This window comes from Prunus dulcis, chromosome 8 (assembly GCF_902201215.1).
Source record: "Prunus dulcis chromosome 8, ALMONDv2, whole genome shotgun sequence".
Taxonomy (NCBI): Eukaryota; Viridiplantae; Streptophyta; class Magnoliopsida; order Rosales; family Rosaceae; genus Prunus; species Prunus dulcis.
In genome coordinates this window covers 2,246,708-2,269,106 of record NC_047657.1, presented here as the reverse complement: position 1 = coordinate 2,269,106, position 22,399 = coordinate 2,246,708, and the positions used below count along the sequence as shown (strand labels likewise).

Here is a 22,399-nt window from a genome sequence, read left to right as displayed (position 1 = left end):
TTTCCAAGATAGATTTGCGAAGCGGTTACCACCAGATTTGCATCGGACCTGGCGACGAATGGAAAACAGCGTTCAAGAGCAAGGAAGGATTATTTGAATGGTTGGTGATGCCATTCGGATTGTCAAATGCACCTAGCACTTTTCATGAGACTCATGAATCAGGTTCTTCGACCATTTATTGGCTCTTTTGTGTAGTTTATTTCGATGACATTTTAATTTACAGTACCACAAAAGAAGAACATCTTGTGTATTTGAGACAAGTTTTAGATGTTTTGAGAGAAAATAAACTGTATGTGAACCTAAAAAAATGTACTTTCTGCACAAATAAGCTACTGTTCTTGGGTTTTGTTGTTGGTGAGAATGGTATCCAGGTAGATGACAAGAAGATCAAGGCAATCCTTGACTGGCCAGCTCCAAAAACAGTTTCTGAAGTTCGAAGTTTCCATGGTTTGGCCACCTTTTACAGAAGATTTGTGAGGCATTTCAGCTCCATCGCTGCACCTATCACAGAGGGTTTGAAGAAGGGCCGGTTCAGCTGGGGAGAGGAGCAAGAGAGAAGCTTTGCATATATAAAAGAAAAGCTTTGCACCGCGCCGGTTCTAGCCCTTCCAAACTTTGAGAAAGTTTTCGAAGTTGAATGTGATGCCAGCGGTGTGGGAGTCGGAGCTGTGCTTTCACAAGACAAGCGGCTAGTTGCGTTCTTCTCTGAAAAGTGGAGCGATGCACATCAAAAGTGGAGTACTTATGACCAAGAGTTCTATGCGGTTGTTCGAGCTTTGAAGCAATGGGAGCACTATCTTATCCAGAAGGAATTTGTTCTGTTTACAGATCATCAAGCGTTGAAGTATATTAACAGCCAGAAAAATATTGATAAAATGTATGCTAGATGGGTGACTTTTTTGCAGAAATTTTCGTTCGTTATCAAGCATACTTCCGGCAAGACAAATCGTGTGGCGGATGCGCTGAGTAGAAGAGCTTCATTGTTAGTCACGCTGACTCAAGAAGTTGTGGGGTTTGAATGTCTGAAGGAATTATATGAAGGTGATGATGATTTCCGGGACATTTGGACTAAGTGCACCAATCAAGAGCCGATGACAGATTACTTTCTTAATGAAGGTTATTTGTTCAAAGGCAACCAGTTGTGTATTCCAGTTTCCTCTTTAAGGGAGAAGCTCATTCGGGACTTGCATGGTGGAGGGTTGAGTGGCCACCTAGGCCGTGATAAAACAATTGCAGGGATGGAGGAGAGATTTTATTGGCCACAACTCAAACGAGATGTTGGAACTATTGTGACCAAGTGCTACACTTGTCAAACTTCGAAGGGGCAGGTACAAAACATTGGATTATATATGCCATTACCAGTTCCTAACGATATTTGGCAGGATCTTGCTATGGATTTTGTCCTTGGTTTGCCCCGAACACAAAGGGGAGTGGACTCTGTATTTGTGGTGGTTGATCGGTTCTCAAAAATGGCGCATTTCATAGCCTGCAAAAAGACTGCTGATGCATCAAATATAGCCAAACTGTTTTTCAGGGAGGTTGTTTGCTTGCATGGGGTTCCTACATCCATTACATCAGATCGTGACACCAAGTTCTTGAGCCATTTTGGATCACTTTGTGGAGGCTGTTTGGGACTACTTTGAATCGTAGCAGCACTGCCCATCCCCAGACTGATGGCCAGACTGAGGTTACAAACCGGACATTGGGCAATATGGTACGAAGCGTCTGTTGAGAGAAGCCAAAACAATGGGATTATGCACTACCGCATGTGGAGTTTGCATATAACAGTGCAGTCCATAGTGCAACTGGGAAGTCTCCATTTTCCATTGTTTATACTGCTATACCTAACCATGTTGTAGATTTGGTGAAACTGCCTAGAGGCCAGCAAACCAGTGTGGCTGATAAAAATTTGGCTGAGGAAGTAGTAGCCGTTCGAGATGAAGTCAAGCAGAAACTTGAGCAAACTAATGCTAAGTACAAAACTGCTGCAGATAAGCATAGGCGAGTTAAAGTGTTTCAAGAAGGCGATTCTGTGATGATATTTCTGAGGAAGGAGAGGTTTCCAGTTGGCACATATAGCAAGCTTAAACCAAAAAAATATGGTCCTTACAAAGTGCTCAAATGGATCAATGATAATGCCTATGTTATTGAGTTACCGGATTCCATGGGAATTTCCAATATTTTTAATGTTGCAGATTTATATGAGTTCCGACAGGTTTGTCTGACGTTTCTGATTATCTCAGATTTTAATAAAATTACCCCAAGAGAATTCCTCTTAATTTCTGGTGGAATCCAGATTTCTTGTTACTCAAGGTTTCGCTTGAAACCTTTGTTGCTTGTGCTGTGTCACAATCAGCGAGTATCGGCGACGATACGGTGCTGTGGGTGAAATGGTATAAGGGACGGGGCACCTGCGGTGCACCTGGTGTACCGATACACTCACATTTTTAAGAAGAGTGTTGTAATTTCCACCCACCTGTACTATTTTCCCACTCATCTTATTTTTAAAATTTTTAAAATAAATTTATCTATTTGTAAAATGACTTCTAAGAACCTAAGTTAAAAACTTTTTTTAAAACATGTCAAATAAAATAAAACAACATTTTTTAAAACAAAAACTCTATCTCCTCTCTACCCCTTCCTGACCAGGTCCTTTCAGCTGCCGATGAAGTCTCTCGGCAGCAACTGCAACAGCCACGAGTACTGGCTCGTCGGCTGAGCAATTTCGAACTCGGCGACGAAGTCGAGATCCATAAAGTACCGGATCTGCCACGTGGACAAGCTAGATTTGGCGCTGACGACGTCGATGAACTCACAGCTCCCGGCAGTGATGTTACCAGAGGAGCTCTCTTTCTTTCATTATGTTTGATTTGGTGACAACGATTAAATGAATCTGTGTTCCTTGTTTCCTCCGTGTTTTTTTTTCTTTTGTGTGGTCTCTTTTTTTGTTGGTTGTGGTCACAATTTTTTTTATAAAAAAATCAAGTGTTGTGGATGCCTTCTTAGGGATGGCAAAAATCCCCGTAGGGGCGGGTCCCCGACCCTAACGGGGGGAGATTTCGGGTCTAAATGGGTATCGGGTACGGGGATCCCTGAACTTAAAAAATCCCCGACGGGTATGGGGAGGGGATGGTATTGGCGTCCCCATCCCCGAAAATATATATGTTTATATTAAATAAATAAATAAATATATATAATTATAATATTTATGTTTAACCCTAAGTTAACTTCCATCTCCTAATTCTTCCTAATTTTCCATGGAATTTCATATTGATGTGATTTTAAATAGTTGAGTTGAACTTTATAGTTAATTTGGATGTGTTGAATGATAAGTTAATATGAAACTTAATGTTAAAATGTATGATAAATATTTTTTTATGCAAAAAAATAGGGGATTTGGGGCGGGTATGGGGGATAGTCCCCCGACGGGAAAGGGGACGGGGATTCCCCAAAACCTAATAAACAGAGATGGGTTCGGGGATGGGGGTGGGGATGGAGAGCGGGAATGGGGATGGTATTGTCATACCCGGCCCCTACCCGACCCGTTGCCATCCCTATGCCTTATCCACCCTTTTAATACAATCATTTTTATAAAAAAAAAAAAAAAAAAAAAACTCACTTATGAGATTATCCACCCTTTTAATTCGCAAGAGTTTTGTGTAGAGGTGAATTCGCATTTTTTTGGTATTAATCATGTTTCGTCTTGTAGCTCTCAGCCCTCAACACCAATTTTGCACAGAGATTGAAGAAGCTCAGCACAAATAACTAATTTTTTGGAGGATTTTGCTCAAGTCATGTAGGAGGAGGGTGAAGAGGTGGGGGAGGCGCTGATGGCTAGGGTAGTGTTGCTGAGGGGGTGGGGTTGCGTCGGGAAAGGGGGAGAGAGGGTTTTTGTTTTTGTTTTTTATTTTTTAAAATGTTATTTTATTATTAGTTTACTTTAATAATTTAAGGGTATTTTAGAAATAATGACGGGTGGAAAGATAAAATTTTATTTTTTTAAAATTTATATGCTGGGTGGGAAGATAAGGTGGATGGGAAAATAGGACAAAGGGATAGAAATAGCAGCACTCTTTTAAGAAAAATGAAACCTATTGTTCAAGTTGCCCGGTTCCCTCCCAAGCTTTTCTTTAATATTTAAGGCTCGTTTGAGAGTGCTTCTTACCGAAGCGCTTATGCTAGTAGCGCTTATGACGCTTCTACAAAAAAGCAGTTTATCGTTTGGATGTCACATTTAACAGTGTTTTTACACTACATAAAAACGCTTTTGATATTTTGTTGAGTGTTTGGCTGACACAGTAGAAGTGCTTTTAAAAGTTCTTGAAAAAATTTAAAGAATCTTAAAATATTATAATTAACATAATAAATAAAAATTCACAAGATCCCAAAATATAAAAAAGTATGAACTTCACCAAGTATAATTTTCAATCATTTTTTGAAAATAAAAAAGGAATTAACTAGGCATAAGAAGATTTGCAATTCTCTCGTGTTCGTCATCCATCTCACGCCCATAGATTAGATTTTGTTCTTCAACCATCTATTCCCCTATAGTAACTCCAGCCCCGCTAGAGGCAAAATCTGGTGTTGATCTGCAAGGCGATGGAAAGGTAGATACAGCCTCACGAAACTCCGTGAAGAATGATCACAGTTTTACCATTGAGTGCATCAATGCATGGTAATCCTATTTTCCCAGCCATTAGTACTTTCACAGCTTTGAATCTGGTTTACTTCTAAGTTCCTTTGACCTTAAAATTTGTTGGTTGACCTGCACATTATATGCAATTGAATAATTTTTGCCTCTTGACTTGCAGTTGTTTATAACATTTTGTTTGAACTTTGAATCTTGTAGTACGGTAGTTATTGACATGGTAATTTGTACAAAGGATTCTTTTGTGGCAATTGAATTAAAACAAATTTTTTAGTTATAACTTATAACCAAACAAGAAATATTCTGTCATTCAATGTAGCTAATAACTTGATGCATCCTTGGCTATTTGTCAAAACAATTCTGTGCAGAGTCAATAAGCAAAAAGGAAGAAGAAGTGCACAAGATGATTCGAGAATAACTTGGATCTACGTAAGAGGTATCTTTACAGGGAAGAAGTTGCTCCATGGATGGTAGCCAGAACGACCCCATTGCATCACATTTCGTTTTGAAGCTGTTGAAGCATCAACTGTGAGTCATTCTCTTCTCATTCTTTTTTTTTTCTTTTAAATCTTCCATGCAGCACTGCTTTAGGATGGAAGACGGTGTTTTGGTTTTAATAGGAGAGAAAAAGAGAGAAAAGAAAGAAAAGAAAGAAAGGGTATTTTGGCATTTAAAAAAATTAAATATGGGTATTTTTGGTATTTTAAAAGTTTCATTAAAGGGAGCTAAGTGCTTCCCGTGTGTTTGTCCTGCAGCTCTTTTAAGACGAAGCACATATCAAGTGCTTCTTCCAAAACCACTCCAAGTGCTTTTGGATCTCACCCAAAGCGCTTTTGCAATTTTTGCCAAACACCATTTTTAAAAGACAAAAGCACTTTCACCTATTTAGAAGAGTTTTTCGCTGCTCCAAAAGCACTTCCAAACGAGCCCTTAATCTATGTCTTTTTTAATGGGAAAGAAACTTTGTCTTATTCAAATATTTAGATAAAGTAATCTTAACCCAGCTAACCCAATCAAATTTTAACAAGCCAAATTGTTTTTTTTTTTTTTTTTTAAAAAAAAAACTTGTAACCAAAAACAATAATAACTACAAATTTATTTTCTTAATTTTGTAAAAACTTGGGCTTACAACGTGAACGACTCATATTACAGTGTTGGGCACAAGACTGTTGCATAACATTGTAAAGTTTATCCCTAATCGTGTAAAAGGTGTCCTTATTATTGTAAACCCTTGTGTTTACAAGAATAAGGACCACATTTACTTCTCCAAGGTCCACCCTTACCTTAACGTTATAAGAGAGATCCTTTCTAATGTAAATTATAGTATTACAAGATTATGGATTATAAAGAACTTTAAAGTTGTAATCATGGTGCAAAAACTTGTAAATAGGAATCAAAATATTGTAATCTACAAGATTAAGGATCCATTTTACAAGTTCATAGAACACTTACGTCCAAACCATTGTAATACAAGTCCTTAGTGTTGTAAACCGCTGCGTTTACATTTCCAAGGTCCATCATCACCTTAAGTTTGTAATAGAGATCCTTTTATTGTAATTTATGAGATTACAAATTTATGGATACACGTTACAAGTTTATGGAACATGGAGGTCCAAAACATTGTAAAAGATGTCCTTAATACTATAAACCCTTGTGTTTATAAGAATAAGGACCACATTTACAAAGTTAAAGTCTACCCTTACCTTATCATTGTAAGAGGGATCCTTTCAATTGTAAATCAGGCTATTACAAATCTATGGATAAGGAAGAATGACAGGACCCGACCCAATTTCCGCTTAGGAATCCGAGCCAAGTCCTGTGCGTGTCCGACACCTGGCGAATGTCGGGCACAAATGACCTTTTTACCCTTCTCGTTTCAAAAGCTTTTTAAAATTTCCCTTAGACTTCTGCCGGAAATTCGGCAGAGTCTCCCCTGTATTTGGATCAAACCCAAATTTTTCCACCTGTCAAACAAGCTCAAATACCAAACCAACTGCCAGAATAGAATAACCAAGTACTCACCAGCTCTAGTTTCCCACTAAAACTAGATATCAGAGCATTTTCTAAAGTTCACAGGGTTTCAAGAACTTTTTCATAAAACTCTACCTTACTTGGTGGCGCGGAAGCTAGGAATGGCCCGGTGGTGGATCCTGCGCACTTCTACGGGCTGGGGGCGAAAAACAGGTTGGAAATGTGAGTGGACAAAACTAATGTTCTTGGAAACAATTTATAACCATAATAATAACCCCCATTTAAAAAAATAAGTAATGATATAAATCTATGGTTTATTTATATTTCAATATAAGGCATTTAAATAAGCATGTAAAAACATACTGATGAATATACTTATATAACTAAACAGATATATATAAGATATAACTGTGCAAATATCAAAGAAACTGGTATAAATTAACTGGAAATCATAGCTGGATAAAAGAAGACTCAAAATCTTTTGAAACTACCACCTATTTGTACCCCTGTCATATCCGTCAATTCCCCTAGCAGGTCTCGGGCGTCACGCAGTCTACCCGAGCCGCAAACTGGCGAAATCAGGGGACTATGATCAGCCTGATCCGCCGGCAGGTCTCGATGACACCAAGTCGACTCGAGCCGCTCTGGCAGGATGCAGGGGACCGTAGTCAGCCTGATCCGCAATCCTGGCAGGTCTCGGGGACACAGAGTCAGCCGAGCCGCAAATCCTGGCAGGTCTCGGGACACCAAGTCTGCCGAGCCGCAAATCCTGGCACTCACGGTCCGAGCGTCCCCGAAACTCGTGAGGCAAAGTCAAGTGCACTGACATAACTGAAATCAGACTGGATGTCCGTAGACATCGGTCCAACTGTGGGTAATCACCAAATAAGATGGCGGGTACATGGTGGTTCTAAACAACTATTTTAGAAAAACCTGATAAGCCTCTGAAATCTGATAGATCTGATGTAAGCTGCCATTTCTGTATCATAAATCCCAAGTCTACTGCTCAACTGAGTAATATAAAAACAAAGATGTTTTATACTACATTTCTTGCTCAGAAAAACATGTAATAACATTTATTCGAGATCCGATACTGAAATTTATTCCGATAAACTTCTTTATAAAATTTTTTATATAAAATCACTTATGAAATCTTATTTATAGAAATCATCTATATAACTTATTTATATAAAAGCCTTTATGAAAGAAAGTCCACTCACTGATAGTCCGAGCTAGTTGGACCCTTCGAAGGTCCCTGCTGCGGGTCGACTGGACCTCTGGTGCCTGATTATCCATGAATAATAAATCAATAAACTGCTGAATAAAAAGAACTTAAATTAAACACCCTGCCCCTGGCTCCTAGAAATACGTGCACTCGTTTTAAGTTATTCCTATGCCCACATTAGCCTTTCAGACACTTAGATCAGTTTTGGAAGACCTGATGCTTAACTAAGCGATAAACCACCAGACCGGCCGATCCGGGACCCCGTGGGTCCACGGTCTCCGATGGCCAATCTGAGTTTCTTTGAAGGTTCCTCACAGAGGAGGAACCATGTCCCGCGAATTTGGTCCGAAACGGACGGTCAGATTGGTCAAAATCGCGTTATCGCTTAAAATCCAAACCCTAGGCCCAGGGTTCGCGATTTCGGAGTATCCGGGACTCCGATTCGCAATCCGTCGACTCCTACATGATCCTGGAATCATGTAGTACGACATATCCAAAATTCAGTGTGATCCGACGATTAGACGACACTGCACCCAAAGATCGCGCGATATGAAAAATCCGTTCGGGGCTCAAACGGACTCCGAATCAAGATCCGTGAAATCCTACGCGCTCGTGACGACACGAGGATCACAAAACTGCACAGAATTATTTCAGCACCCTCGCCCACGCGCTGCCTCACGCGCGGGCAGATTTGGGTGTCCTAAGCGATTTCGGGTGGTCTAAAAATCTAGGAACCAAGACTCTAAACTCCTATCCCAGGTAAAACACCCTATTTGGAGTCACTTTTGTTCTTGGACATACCCCAAAAAGTGACCATAAACAGTAGATCACGGCGGCCGAAGTTTCGGCCAAATTTCAAGTCGAAAATTGATCGTTTTAGAGCTAAAATCGATCGAAACCCATACATCCATCAGCTAGAACACGAAAAATAGCTGAGAAACCATACCTTACTCGATCGATTTGGTGGAGAATTGAAGGAGAAAAACGAGCTGGAAGTTTGAACTGGAAATCCAGCAAAAATGGCGTTTTCCGGCGAGGTCCGGCAACGGCAAGGGCGGCGGCTGGTCAAGAAATGACGGCGGTCGAGTGGTGGTTCGTTTGGTACCAACGGCGGAGATCGGCTCCAAGTGTGACGGCCGTGGCGTCGTGAAAAGCAAGCGGAGGTCGGGCTGCTAGGCGAAATCGGGAGGAGAGAGGGAGAGGAGAGAGAAATGAGGAGAGAGAAGGGGAGGAAGAGATAAAATCTGACTTTTTGACCAAATTACCATTTTGCCCTTCGCGGTATTTTGACCATATTTTCTTCGTTACAACTCCGATTCGGGTCTACTCCATGTCTACGGACTCGTTTCCCCGTGCTCTACGCAACGGCGTAAGCGGAATTGCCAAATTCTTTTCCGATCAAAAAGTCAACTTTTTTCCTATTAAAATATATGAGGGCAAACTTGTCTTTTTGCTAGAAGATATTAATCCTTCTTTTTAGATATTTTATTTCTTTTTTAGATATTTTGTTTTGGGTTATTACAAAGAACCTCAAACTTGTAATCGTGGTGCAAAAAGTCATAAATGAGAACCCAAATCTTGTAATGTACAAGATTAAGGATCTGCGTTACGAGTTTATGGAGAGGTTATGTCCAAAGCACTGTAATACGAGTCCTTAATGTTATAAACCATTGCATTTACAAGAATAAGTACCAATTTTACATCTCCAAGGTCCACCATTACCTTAACCATGTAATAGAGATCCTTTCTATTGTAATTTATGATATTACAAGTTTATGGATACACTTTACAAGTTTATGGAACATGGAGGTCCAAAACATTGTAAAAGAGGTCCTTAATACTGTAAACCCTTGTGTTTACAAGAATAAGGACTACCTTTACTTCTCCAAAGTCTACCCTTACCTTATCATTGTAAGAGGGATCCTTTCAATTGTAAATCAGGATATTACAACGCTAGGGATAAGGAAGAACCTCAAACTTGTAATCATGGTGCAAAAAATCATAAATGAGAACCCAAATCTTGTAATGTACGAGATTAAGGATCTGCATTACAAGTTTATGGAAAGCTTATGTCCAAAATACTGTAATACAAGTCCTTAATGTTATAAACCATTGCATTTACAAGAATAAATACCAATTTTACATACCCAAGGTCCACAATTACCTTAACCATGTAATAAAGATCCTTTCTATTGTAATTTATGATATTACAAGTTTATGGATACGCTTTACAAGTTTATGGAACATGGAGGTTTAAAACATTGTAAAAGAGGTCCTTAATACTGTAAACCCTTGTGTTTACAAGAATAAGGACCAAATTTATTCCACCAAGGTTCATTCTTACCCTATTCTTATATAAGTATAATGACCCAATTTACTTTCCTAATGTCCCAAGTTACCTTAATATTGTACTACATGTCTTTATCTTTGTAAATTATGATATTACAATATTAAGGATGAGTTTTAAACTCTTATGGAACACACTTGTTTAACATAGAGTAATACTATACCTTAATATTGTAAACGTTTGTGTTTATAAGTATAAGGACTCAATTTACCTTCCGAATGTTCCACTTTACTGTTTGTCAATTGCAATTTTGAACTTACTATTTGTCAATTGCATTATTTAGTTTCAATTTCCCACTAACTATTTGTCAATTGCATACGAGTCCTTACTATTCACTACAAGAAAAATAGCTTTTGACAACATGCCACTAACAACACGCATCTGTTTCCCGTTGTTGAAGTATACTTTTGACAACATGCACCAAATGCACGTTGTAGTACACTACTTATAACAATGTTCCTTTAACGCGCGTGGTCCAAATGAAATTTAGAGAAAATTTCGCAACGCAAACATGCGTGTTGTGATATCTTTAATTTCTACAATGTGCAAAGCATGTTGTCAAATTATTTCATTTTTTAAAAAGGAAATATACCCAAAATTTATGCGGGAGAATTCTCTCTCTTTCAAAATGTTAAATCATTCGAAAGTTTTCTAAAACCCCTCTTTTCTGAATAACATTTCATAGCCCCTCTTTCTTTTGCCCATCACTCTCACACGGCTAAACCTAGGAAAAAATCCAATATCCCTACCTCATTTGCTCCATCCCAGCCATCTCTCTCTCTCCCCCCTCTTTCCATGGCAAATCTGGTTGATTTAAGTGCTGAGCTTGTGTGTTCTCCTCCATGACAGAGCTTCTAGGTATTGGTTTTAAGATTTTTCGTTCGAGTGTAATTTGGGGCTGAATATGGGTGATATTAGGTATTGTTATTATTTATATTTTTTCAATTTAATCTTTTGTGGGCGATTGGGGCATTGTTTGTAGGTATTCAATTAATATTTTATTTATAAATTTCTGCTGTTAATCCAAGACATGTTTAGTTAGTTCAATTATATGTGGATTAACTCTAGGTTTTCTTTTTGCTGTTAAGAAATCTTGTCTGCTATTGCAGTCGGTGAACAAACTTAACACACCATATGACCCTTTTGGCTTCTCTTTGCTATTGTTGTCGGTAATCCAAATATTTTTAATCATGTTTCTTTTTATGGATTAACTGAAGATTGCCTCAAATTTAATCATGTTTCTTTTCTGGTATTGCCTCAAAGTTTCTTTTAGATATTGGGTGACAAGAGGATTGGTTTACTTGTTTTCTTGCTATGGATGAAGAATGGGAAGACAGCAATTTGACAGGTTGGTTTACTTTGATTTTAGAATTTTTATTATTATTTATGTATATGGTTGATTCTCTCATGCACTGGTGCTTTCATTGATTTTATACTCAAGTTACTGTTTAGCTATTGGTTTAAGATGCATTTGTTTGGTTATGTAATTAAGCATCAACTATGATGAGGTATAATTCACTAAGCCTCTTTGATATCCCGGATCTGTTATGCCTTGACAATTATGCCTTCTTTGCCTTTTTTCTTCTTCTTTTTTTTTTTTTTTTTTGGGCATAGTTTATATATATATATATATATATATATATAAGTATATTTGGGGTCGTTAATGAGCAGGGATTGATTGTTAAGATTTTGGCTCTTTATTTCCTATTTTATTTTCCATTGCTATGCTTTAATGGATAAAATATTTGGGATTGTAAAAATTCAATATTTGATGCTAGTAGTCCGAATGTGTGAAAGTTTCTTACTAGAGTTGTACATGAGAGGTGTGCATTCCACATATATATATATATATATATATTGTATAAGCAATGAATGTAGTTCAAGTCTAACCAATGTATTGAACTTTATCTTCTCTGGGGAGAAGAAATTGGATAGATCTGATAGAACATTACCCTGGATAAAACTATAGGTGGTCAATCAATATTAGAAAATTTGCATTCCACTTTGAATTGATGCCTATATATATATCCATGGCTCCATTAACATCCTGTTTCTTTTTTCGTGTTCTTTTCAGAGGGGTCTTTTCCTAGACTTGCTGGCTGCCATGGTTTATTATTATTTGTAGGTCTTTTGTGACAAGCCAGCTACTATATGGTTTGATGGTTCTTTTATTCTAGCATGGCATTAAATAACGTACTGCATAGTTATAAATCTCAGCTAACTTACTTTTTCTTTTGTGATTCTTTTGGATGTTAGGTGACAAGAGGATTGGTTTACTTGGTTTTTCCGAATAACCCATTAAATAGTAACTGCAATCTCACAAGCTAAGCATATATAATTTGAAAGTGAATAACATTATGAGAGTATTCTCTTTACTTTCATACTTAATAGAAGATGTTTTCATACTTAATAGAAGGTGTTTCTTAATGTATATGTGAAATTTCTTTGAAATCACAGTAACTTTGGTTCTTTAATCTTTTCAGGAACTTCAAGTTTTGTAGAAAGTGTTTGACATTCTAATATTCCACAATTGGACGAAGACTTTGAAATGCAACTACTCAAGTTTTTAGATCAGACAAGGATTTTGAAGTGTTATTAGACTATGCATATTACAATTTCCATGCTATTTCCATCTGGATAAATGTAACTTGATAATGAATCTATCGATATGTATGGAGTTATTTTGTGAATGAAAACTCCTTATTAATGGGTATCTTATGATTGGGAAGGAAGAAAACTTCACGAATTTTCAGTTTATGCACGAACTGTACTGTTATGAGGTGATTCTGAAAATTTTTTTTTTTAAAAAAAATATTAATATCACAACATGCAAAGCTTCTTGTTAAAACGTAAACAACAACACACATATGCACGTTGTCATTAAGGCAAACGACATTGCGCTTAACATGTTGTCTCCTGCTACTACAACATGCGTGCGTTGCGACTAATCGCATTAACAACGAGCATTCAAATCAACGACAACATGCAAAGCATGTTGTCGAAAGCTCTAGACCTTTTAACAACATCGGCTTCAACAACGTGCGCTGCTTGTTGTCAATACAGTTCAACAACGCACAACGCGCGTTGTTAAATGGCTTTTTTCTTGTAGTGATTGTAAACCCTTTGGTTTACAAGGATAAGGACCTAATTTACTTCTCTAATATCCCACATTCCCTTTATAAATTTATTTTATTAATTTTAATATATTTTAAATAAATGTTTACAACATATTTAGAAAGGCCAAAAATCGCATTTTTTTTAACCACAAAAAAACTTATTCACTTTGGGATTACAAAAGCATTAGGAATGGGAAGTGAAATCATGTGGAAAACGAAGTCAAAAGTGAAGAAAATAGGCACGCATGATAACTGCATGTTTGCAATTTCCAACCTATTATTGTCAATTGTATTATTCAGTTTCAATTTCCCACTAACTGTTTGTCAATTACAAGATTACAGATAAGTTTTACCATTTTATGGAACACAGCTGTCCAAAACAGAGTAATATGAGACCTTAATATGGTAAACATCCATGTTTACAAGTATAAGGACCCAATTTACCTTCCGAATGTTCCATTTTACCTTAATATTGTATTACATGTCCCTATTTTTGTAAATTACGATATTACACGATTAAGGATTGATTTTATAATATAATGAAACACAAATGTCCAACAGTGTAATATGAGTCCTTCCTATTGTAAACCCTTTTGTTCGCAAGGATAAGGACCTAATTTACTTCTCTAATGTCCCACCTTCGCTTTATAAATTTATTTATTTTTAATTTAAATAGATGTTTACAACATAGTTACACAGGACAAAAATTGCATTTTTTTAACTCAAAAAAAAAGAAAAACTTATTCACTTTGAGGTTACAAAACTATTTGGAATGGGAAGTGAAATCCTGTGGAAAACCAAGCAAAAAGACTGTTTTGTTTGTCAATTGCAAGACTATAATGCAATTACATGTAACTGTTTGTCAATTGACAAATCACATATGTTCTCAAAATTTAAGAGGTTACCAATAACATGGCAATATGGATATACTAATTGCAAAATCAGACTAACCAACTGGTAATTGGATTCAAAATGACATATTGAAGTACCTCTTACATTTCCATTACCAAAATGCAAGGCTACAAATATCATGGCATTTGCATAACAAGTAATTGTAATAACAGACTAAACAATTGGAAATTGCATTCTGAAAATAAAAAGGCTTCCCAATTGCATGCCAAGTATGTACACAAATTCCAATAATCCCCTTACAATTTGGTAATTGCATGAGTTGAAGATGACTGTGGGAGCGATTTTCGTCCCACTAGAATATTTGCCTAAGATTCTTTTGTTTTCTCGGCTTTTCTTTCTCCCTGCAAAACAGATCGGAGTAAAAGGACCACACCCGGGGGGTGTTGGCTAAAGGCCCTCCAATGCCTAAGTTAGGTAGGGTGTTTCAAGAAAAACCGGGTAGCCGGAGCTGTATGTGGTGGTTGGAGCTTTGTGTGAGAGAGAGAGAATATGGTGGCTAAGGTTTGTGAGGGATAACTTATGTAGAATTTCAGTAGGAATTCAGACGTACCTCAATCCTTGTGCATAGCCAAGTATTTATAGGAGGCCTCGGTGAGGTTGGTAGGGTTGGTGTAGTTTGTGAGGTTGGTGTGGTTTGGATATTTAGGGATTAGGGATTTAACCAAATCCCTAATTAAGGTGAGGATCAAATACATCCAATTTGAATTAGGTAACCTCCTAATTAATTCAAGTAACTCCCAATTAGGTTAGGTAACTCCTAATTAGGTCAAATAATTCCCAAATTGATTGGCCTAATTATTTGACATAGGGTGACCATAATGACCTCAATGTAAGATATTATTATATCATTACAATTAAGAAATTCTACCTAATGTTTTTCAAATGAGTCACAAACTTCTCAACATCAACAATATGCCCAACATGAAAGAAGAGGAAGATATTGACATTGATCATATTGTGTTTCTTCTCTGTGAAAAAACTCAAATTACAATGGTTTTCTTTTCAGCAAAACAAAAACTTTATAACTTCTGCTTGCTTCCTAGGCTATATTAATTTATGCTTAGTTTTTCTGGTTTTCTTTTCATAACATAATTACTTGATTTCATAGAGGGAAAATTACCTATACAAATAGCTGAAATTGTCTTCCTCTTTCCAAATATCTTCAAGACAGGTCCCACATTTGAGCATATTAATATAGCAAAATGTTAACTCAAGTGTGGACAAAGATAAACTACTATAAAGCTATTACTTTTACCTTTGCAATGGTCACTCCAATATGTGAACCACGCAAGTCGTTTGCATTGGTTTTTTGTGAACCACGCAAAATGCAGCCACCAAGATTTAAGATCTTCTCAATTTCATCCACAGAATCAAGCGATTCACAGGTAGGGGAAGAGAGGGAGAGATGAAAGAGAGAGTTGGTGGGATTGCCTCAGCAGTTCAACATCTTCTTTGCCCTTCTCCCTTTGTATCGTTCTATTTTTATTTTCTTGTTTTATTTTTATTTTATTCACTTTTACCTACAACAACCCTTTCAACCGGTTACTAGCATTCAATGGTATGGGATTTAACTCATATATCCACTTACTCATCCAATGGTTGATAATTTGGGCGCATGGATACACCACGCCCATGGTAGAATTTTCCCTAAAAAGAAATGAATATGTAATTGTCATTCTAATTTTACTATTCATTTTTTCGTTTTTTCCCCCTATTTTTTAATGAAAATAATTAATTTGTATAGTATTTTCAGATAAGATTTCCGGGTTCCTAGGTGTCAAGACTATTCATAATCGGATAAAATTTCCGGATAAGATTTTTGGATTCAAATTTCGGATGAATTTCAAAATTCAAATTTCAGATAATTGGGTTCAAATTTCGAATGAATTTCAAAATTCAAATTTCAGATAAATTTGGGTTCAAATTTCGGATGAATTTCACATTTCAGATAAGATTTTCATCCAATCAAATCAAGCCACGTGGCATGTCTATCTTGCCAAAATTTTCTATAAAACCAGAGGCTCAGCTCATACCTCTCACACCACATCTTTCTATATTTTCATTTTTCAGAGTTTAGAATTCATACTTCATTCATTCTCAATGGAAGATTTTAGGAGATGCTTGGAGAGGCAAGAGTGAGAAACAAATGAGAGAAACCGTAGAGCAGATGAAATCAATGAGTTGCAGAGACAAGTCGATGAACAAGTTCTCATAGCAGTGGCTTTGCAAGATGAAGAGAACCAAGGTCGCCGCCGTGGTTCACAAGTCGGCCGCCGCCGGAATGTGGAAAGACATAGGCATTCTCGGGGTAAGAATCTTTTGGAAGATTATTTTATCCCAACTTCTTTGTACTCTGATGTTGATTTTCGAAGGCGATTTAGAATGCAACCTCATTTGTTCAATAAAGTCATGCATGATATTTGCAATTATGATGCATACTTTGTTCAAAAGTGTGATGCTACTGGGGTTTTGGGGCTTCTTCCGAAGCAAAAGCTTACAACTGTTATACGAATGTTGGCGTATGGAGCATCTGCTGATCAGGTGGATGAGATTGCCCGGATGGGGAAGTCCACTACGTTGGAGGCTTTGGTAAGATTTTGTCAAGCTGTTAAAACTCTGTACACTAGGGACTACCTGCGTAGACCTACTCCCAGGGACCTCCAACGGCTTCTACAAAAAGCCGAAGCTTGAGGATTTCCAGGAATGATTGGTAGCATCGACTGCATGCACTGGCAATGGAAGAATTGCCCAACTGCCTTGCAAGGTGATTACGGAAATAGAAAAGGCCAAAAAAGTATCATCCTTGAAGCCGTTGCTGGCTTCGACACATGGGTTTGGCATGCCTTCTTTGGAGTTGCAGGATCCCAAAATGACCTCAACGTGCTGGGTCAATCCCCGGTCTTCAACGATGTATTGAGAGGCCAGGGCCCCAATATCACCTATCAAGTCAACAATACAGTGTACCAGACGGGGGATTATCTAGCTGACGGCATCTACCCGAGGTGGACCACTTTTGTCAAATCCATTCCCAATCCCCGATCCCAGAAGCAAAAATTATTTGCTACCTATCAAGAGGGATACATGAAAGATGTCGAAAGGTGTTTTGGCATCCTTCAAGCTCGGTGGTTGATTATTCGAGGTGCGGCCCGTATGTTTGATGAGGAGATCCTCATAAGCATTATGATGACTTGCATCATCCTCCATAATATGATTGTGGAGGATGAGTACGATTATGATGCTTTAGAGGTCTACGAACCGGATCCAATGAACACGGCCTTGACATGGATTTATGAAAGGCCCATGGGGCCAAGTGGAGAACCGTTTGAGCCGGAACCGTTGGTGAGGGATGGTCATTTGATGACCCGAATGATAGATCGATATACAGATATGCAATCTTCGTATATTCATGAAATGCGTCAAGTTCACTTGATGGAGCATCTATGGGCGGTGAAAGGCAATGAAGATGAATGATGGAGCATAGATGCTTTGGTTATGTTTTATTTAGTTATGGTTAGGTTGTGTTGTATTTTTATTTATTATGGTTTGGTTGTGGTTTGTTATTATTATTGTGCCTTGTTTGTAGTTTTTTTTATTTTTATTTTGTTTTGTTTGAAGTATGGAATATGTTGAATAAAAAGGTAATTTATTGAATGCTTTGTTTATTAAATAAAGAAATCTAATACAAGTCATTAAAAATTACTACTACTAAAATAAAATACATGAATTACAACAACTTTAATAGAAAACATGAAAAATACAAATACATAAAAGGTATGCTAACTAATTTAATGGTTTCCATCATTTAACCAATCCGTGTTGCTAGGCCCATCATCCCGAAAAAGTCTTCTTCTCATAACATCCCTTCGTTCTAGCTTCCAAAATTGTTTTGTTTCAGGGGACATATGACTTGTATCCATCGCCATGGTTTCCCGATCCGTCTTGTCCATATCTTTTTTTGCGCAAATACTCCCTTTCTCGTGCATACTCAGCTTGAAGGGCCAACTCGTTATCTTGGCGTTTTTGCTCCATTTCTATTCTTATGCCGTTTTGCCTTGCAATTTCCTCCAAAAATTTTGAATTATTATTGCTTGAATTACCCGCTTTCTTTGCCTTCGCGGCCTTTCGGCCAATGGGCCTCGGCTCCTTTTCGATGGGTGAGTCTTGACTCATAGGAGAATCGAGAGGTGAATCCGATGTCATTGAATCACGGAGTGTTGTCTCGTTTAACACAACGGCGGGACCCGTCGGAATAATTATGAAGCGTTTGCAATATTTCACCACCTCCCAACATTCATGATGGTTGAAACTTTTTTTGCCACCCCTGGTTGCACCGAACCACATTTGTGCTTGAATCATCTATTTAACAAAAAAAATGGAAATGCAATAAATATTTAAAATATATTGGATATGCAAGTAACAAAAAAAAAATAATGGAAATGCAATTAACCTTACAAATAAATTAGAAGTGCAAGAAAATTAAGAAACAAGTGGAAATGCAAGAAATATTAACAACATATTGAAAATGCAAGAAATATTAACAAAATATTTAAAATGCAAGAAATATGAACAAAATATTTAAAATGCAAGAAATATTAACAAAATATTGAAAATGCAAGAAATATGAACAAAATATTTAAAATGCAAGAAATATGAACAAAATATTTAAAATGCAAGAAATATTAACAAAATATTGATAATGCAAGAAATATGAACAAAATATTTAAAATGCAAGAAATATTAACAAAATATTGAAAATGCAAGCAATATTAACAAAATATATATATTAGGAGATTAAACTTAATAAAACAAAAATTATAAAATACTTACCTCGTTAGTACGATTTTGCCCACTTCTATAGTTGTCCATCGCTTTTACTAGGGCATTTCTCCATTTTTTCACAAAATTCGGCATGAATTTTTTTCCACATATGAAAAAATTTCATTTCATTGCCGGACACGGGACAATGACAAATTTGGAGCCAAACCTCACACAAGGAAACATCTTCCATTGTGCTCCAAGCCCCTCCGGTTTCGATAGAAGAAGCCATAAAAATATGAAATCAAAATACAAGATGAAAAAGAGGAAAATGTTGAGTAAAGAGTGAATAATAGTAGAAGTATAATGAAATGTATGAGGATTGGTGTTGAAAGTGAAGGGTATTTATAGGTATTTATAGAAAAAAAAATCTGAATTTTTTAGAATTTTTTAAAAAAATTTACGATTTTTTTTATATTTTTATTGCCCTAAAAAGCCTCAGCCGTAGGATTGGATTCGGNATGTTATTGAATCACGGAGTGGCGTCTCGTTTAACACAACGGCGGGATCCATCTGAATAATTATGAAGCGTTTGTAATATTTCACCACCTCCCAACATTCATGATGGTTGAAACTTTTTTTGCCACCCCCGGTTGCACCGAACCACATTTGTGCTTGAATAATCTATTTAACAAAAAAATGGAAATGCAATAAATATTTAAAATATATTGGATATGCAAGTAACAAAAATAATAATAATGGAAATGCAATTAACCTTACAAATAAATTAGAAGTGCAAGAAAATTAAGAAACAAGTGGAAATGCAATAAATATTAACAACATATTGAAAATGCAAGAAATATTAACAAAATATTGAAAATGCAAGAAATATGAACAAAATATTTAAAATGCAAGAAATATGAACAAAATATTTAAAATGCAAGAAATATGAACAAAATATTGATAATGCAAGAAATATGAACAAAATATTTAAAATGCAAGAAATATGAACAAAATATTTAAAATGCAAGAAATATTAACAACATATTGATATTGCAAGAAATATGAACAAAATATTTAAAATGCAAGAAATATAAAATATTGAAAATGCAAGCAATATTAACAATATATATATATATATATTAGGAGATTAAACTTAATAAAACAAAAATTATAAAATACTTACCTCGTTAGTAAGATTTTCCCCGCTTCTATAGTTGTCCATCGCTTTTGCTAGGGCATCTCTCCATTTTCCCAACTCTTTATTGAGAATTTTCCACCTACTGGATAATGCCATCTCCGTACGAGTAGACCCCGGAATTTTTTCACAAAATTCAGCATGAATTTTTTTTTCACATATTAAAAAATTTCATCTCATTGCCGGACACGGGACAATGACAAATTTGGAGCCAAGCCTCACACAAGGAAACATCTTCCATGGTGCTCAAAGCCCCTCCGGTTTCGATAGAAGAAGTCATAAAAATATGAAATCAAAATACAAGATGAAAAAGAGGAAAATGTTGAGTAAAGAGTGAATAATAGTAGTAGAAGTATAATGAAATGTATAGGATTGGTGTTGAAAGTGAAGGGTATTTATAGGTATTTATAGAAAAAAAAAATCTGAATTTTTTAGAATTTTTAAAATTTTTTTTAAATTTTTTATTCATATTTTTATTGCCCAAAAAAGGCTCAGTCGTAGGATTGGATTCGGATATGCTGATCGGAGGGCTGGGGGCGCGACACGTGGCAACTTCCCGTTAGAGCTGGCGTCGCGCTGACGTCAGCGCCCTCAGGCTGAAGCTCGGGCTCAACTCGCCTTCGGGCTGGCCCAAGTTGGTGGGTCCCACAAGCGCCCCGGGCTTGAGCTAGCCGCTGGAACGAAATTTTTTTTTCCCCCCTCGCCTCGGGCTCGGCTGGCCTGTTGGACTTGCTCTAAGAAAACTAAAGACACTTTGCATAAGATAGAGCACATTAAAAAAAACCCATAAACCATAAACCGCTCATCTCCAGCACTCTCCCACAAATGTTTCTAATTTACCTCCACTTTAAGCTTTTCTATTACATTTTTTTATATGGCAAACTGTATCCTCCACACCCTTTGGAATCGCAAATATATTCATATGTAAGAAAAAGAAAAATTAAAATCTCACCACAAAAATGAATCCAACTTGTTTAATTCATTAACCAAAAAAAAAAATGCGAGCTATCAAAAATCTGTGTATGAGAGTGAGATCAAACCATCAAACCAGATTAGCACTTATCAAGAGCCTATTATCCCATAATTGTATTCAAACGAGCTTCTTTTAGATCTAAAGAACATTTTGCTTTGCAAAGTTGTGTATTTAAGGAGCCTATTGCTCTGCATTTGAAGTTTTTTATGTCACTTTTCAGCACAGGTCATGCACTTCACTAGGAGATTTTCTGGAAAATAGTAAAAAGTTCACAATTTTAACTTTTAGCCATATTCTCTCAGTGCACACACAGTCCAATTGTATAGTTCCATCTGCTATATATCCTTTTCATCAATTCCTGATTTTTTGCAAGGAAATGCAAAGAAGTAAGAACCCCTTGAACATCATCCATGGCCCGCATTTGAAGTTTTTTATGCCATTTGAAATACCCATTTATTTACTTTAACACTAACCAAAATCATAGATATGAAACCAATCTCAAAACCATATCAGATGACCCAAAACAAAAACATCACCCAATCCTTAGCTAGCAGGAATGAAATACTCATTTATTTACTTTATCACTAACCAAAATCATAGATATGAAACCAATCTCAAAACCATATCAGATGACCCAATACAAAAACATCACCCAATCCTTAGCTAGCAGGAATGAAATACTTATTTATTTACTTTAACACTAACCAAAATCATAGATATGAAACCAATCTCAAAACTATATCAGATGACCCAAAATAAAAACCCATCACACAATCCTTACCAAAAATCACAATCACAATAAAATAAAAAAACAAATTAGGATAATCTGAAGCCCATATCAGATATCTCATCAATTCCAAACCCTAGACTCTAGAGAAACTCCTAAACCAATTTCATACAAACCCATAAACCATAAACCAATTTCAGAGCAACCTCTAAACCCTAAAACCCTAAACCAATTTGGAAGAAACCCCTAAACCAATTTCATACAAATCCATACACCATAAATCAAATTCACAAAAACCCCAAATTTCTAAGAAAAGGAAAATGAATAGTACCTCGTGGATGTGAATCGTGGAGTTAAGCTTCGATGGTTGAGGGAGGAAGACAACTGCATAGGAGAGAGAGAGAGAGAGAGAGAGAGAGAGAGAGAGAGAGAGAGAGAGAGAGAGAGAGAGCTGCGCGAGAGAGCTGAGCGAGAGAGAGAGACGAGTTGAAGAGAGAGACAGAGCCAAGAGAGTTGAGAGAGAACCC

The 22,399-nt window shown here is 36.7% G+C and overlaps 1 long non-coding RNA gene across 1 annotated transcript; it reads left to right on the top strand.

Annotated features, from left to right (window-relative positions):
• The first annotated feature begins 10,779 nt into the window (after nt 1–10,779).
• Nucleotides 10,780–12,904, top strand: LOC117637923. Its single transcript, XR_004587245.1, has 3 exons — nt 10,780–11,049; nt 11,455–11,539; nt 12,675–12,904. It is a non-coding gene; the product is annotated as an uncharacterized LOC117637923 (long non-coding RNA).
• The last annotated feature ends 9,495 nt before the right edge of the window (nt 12,905–22,399 follow it).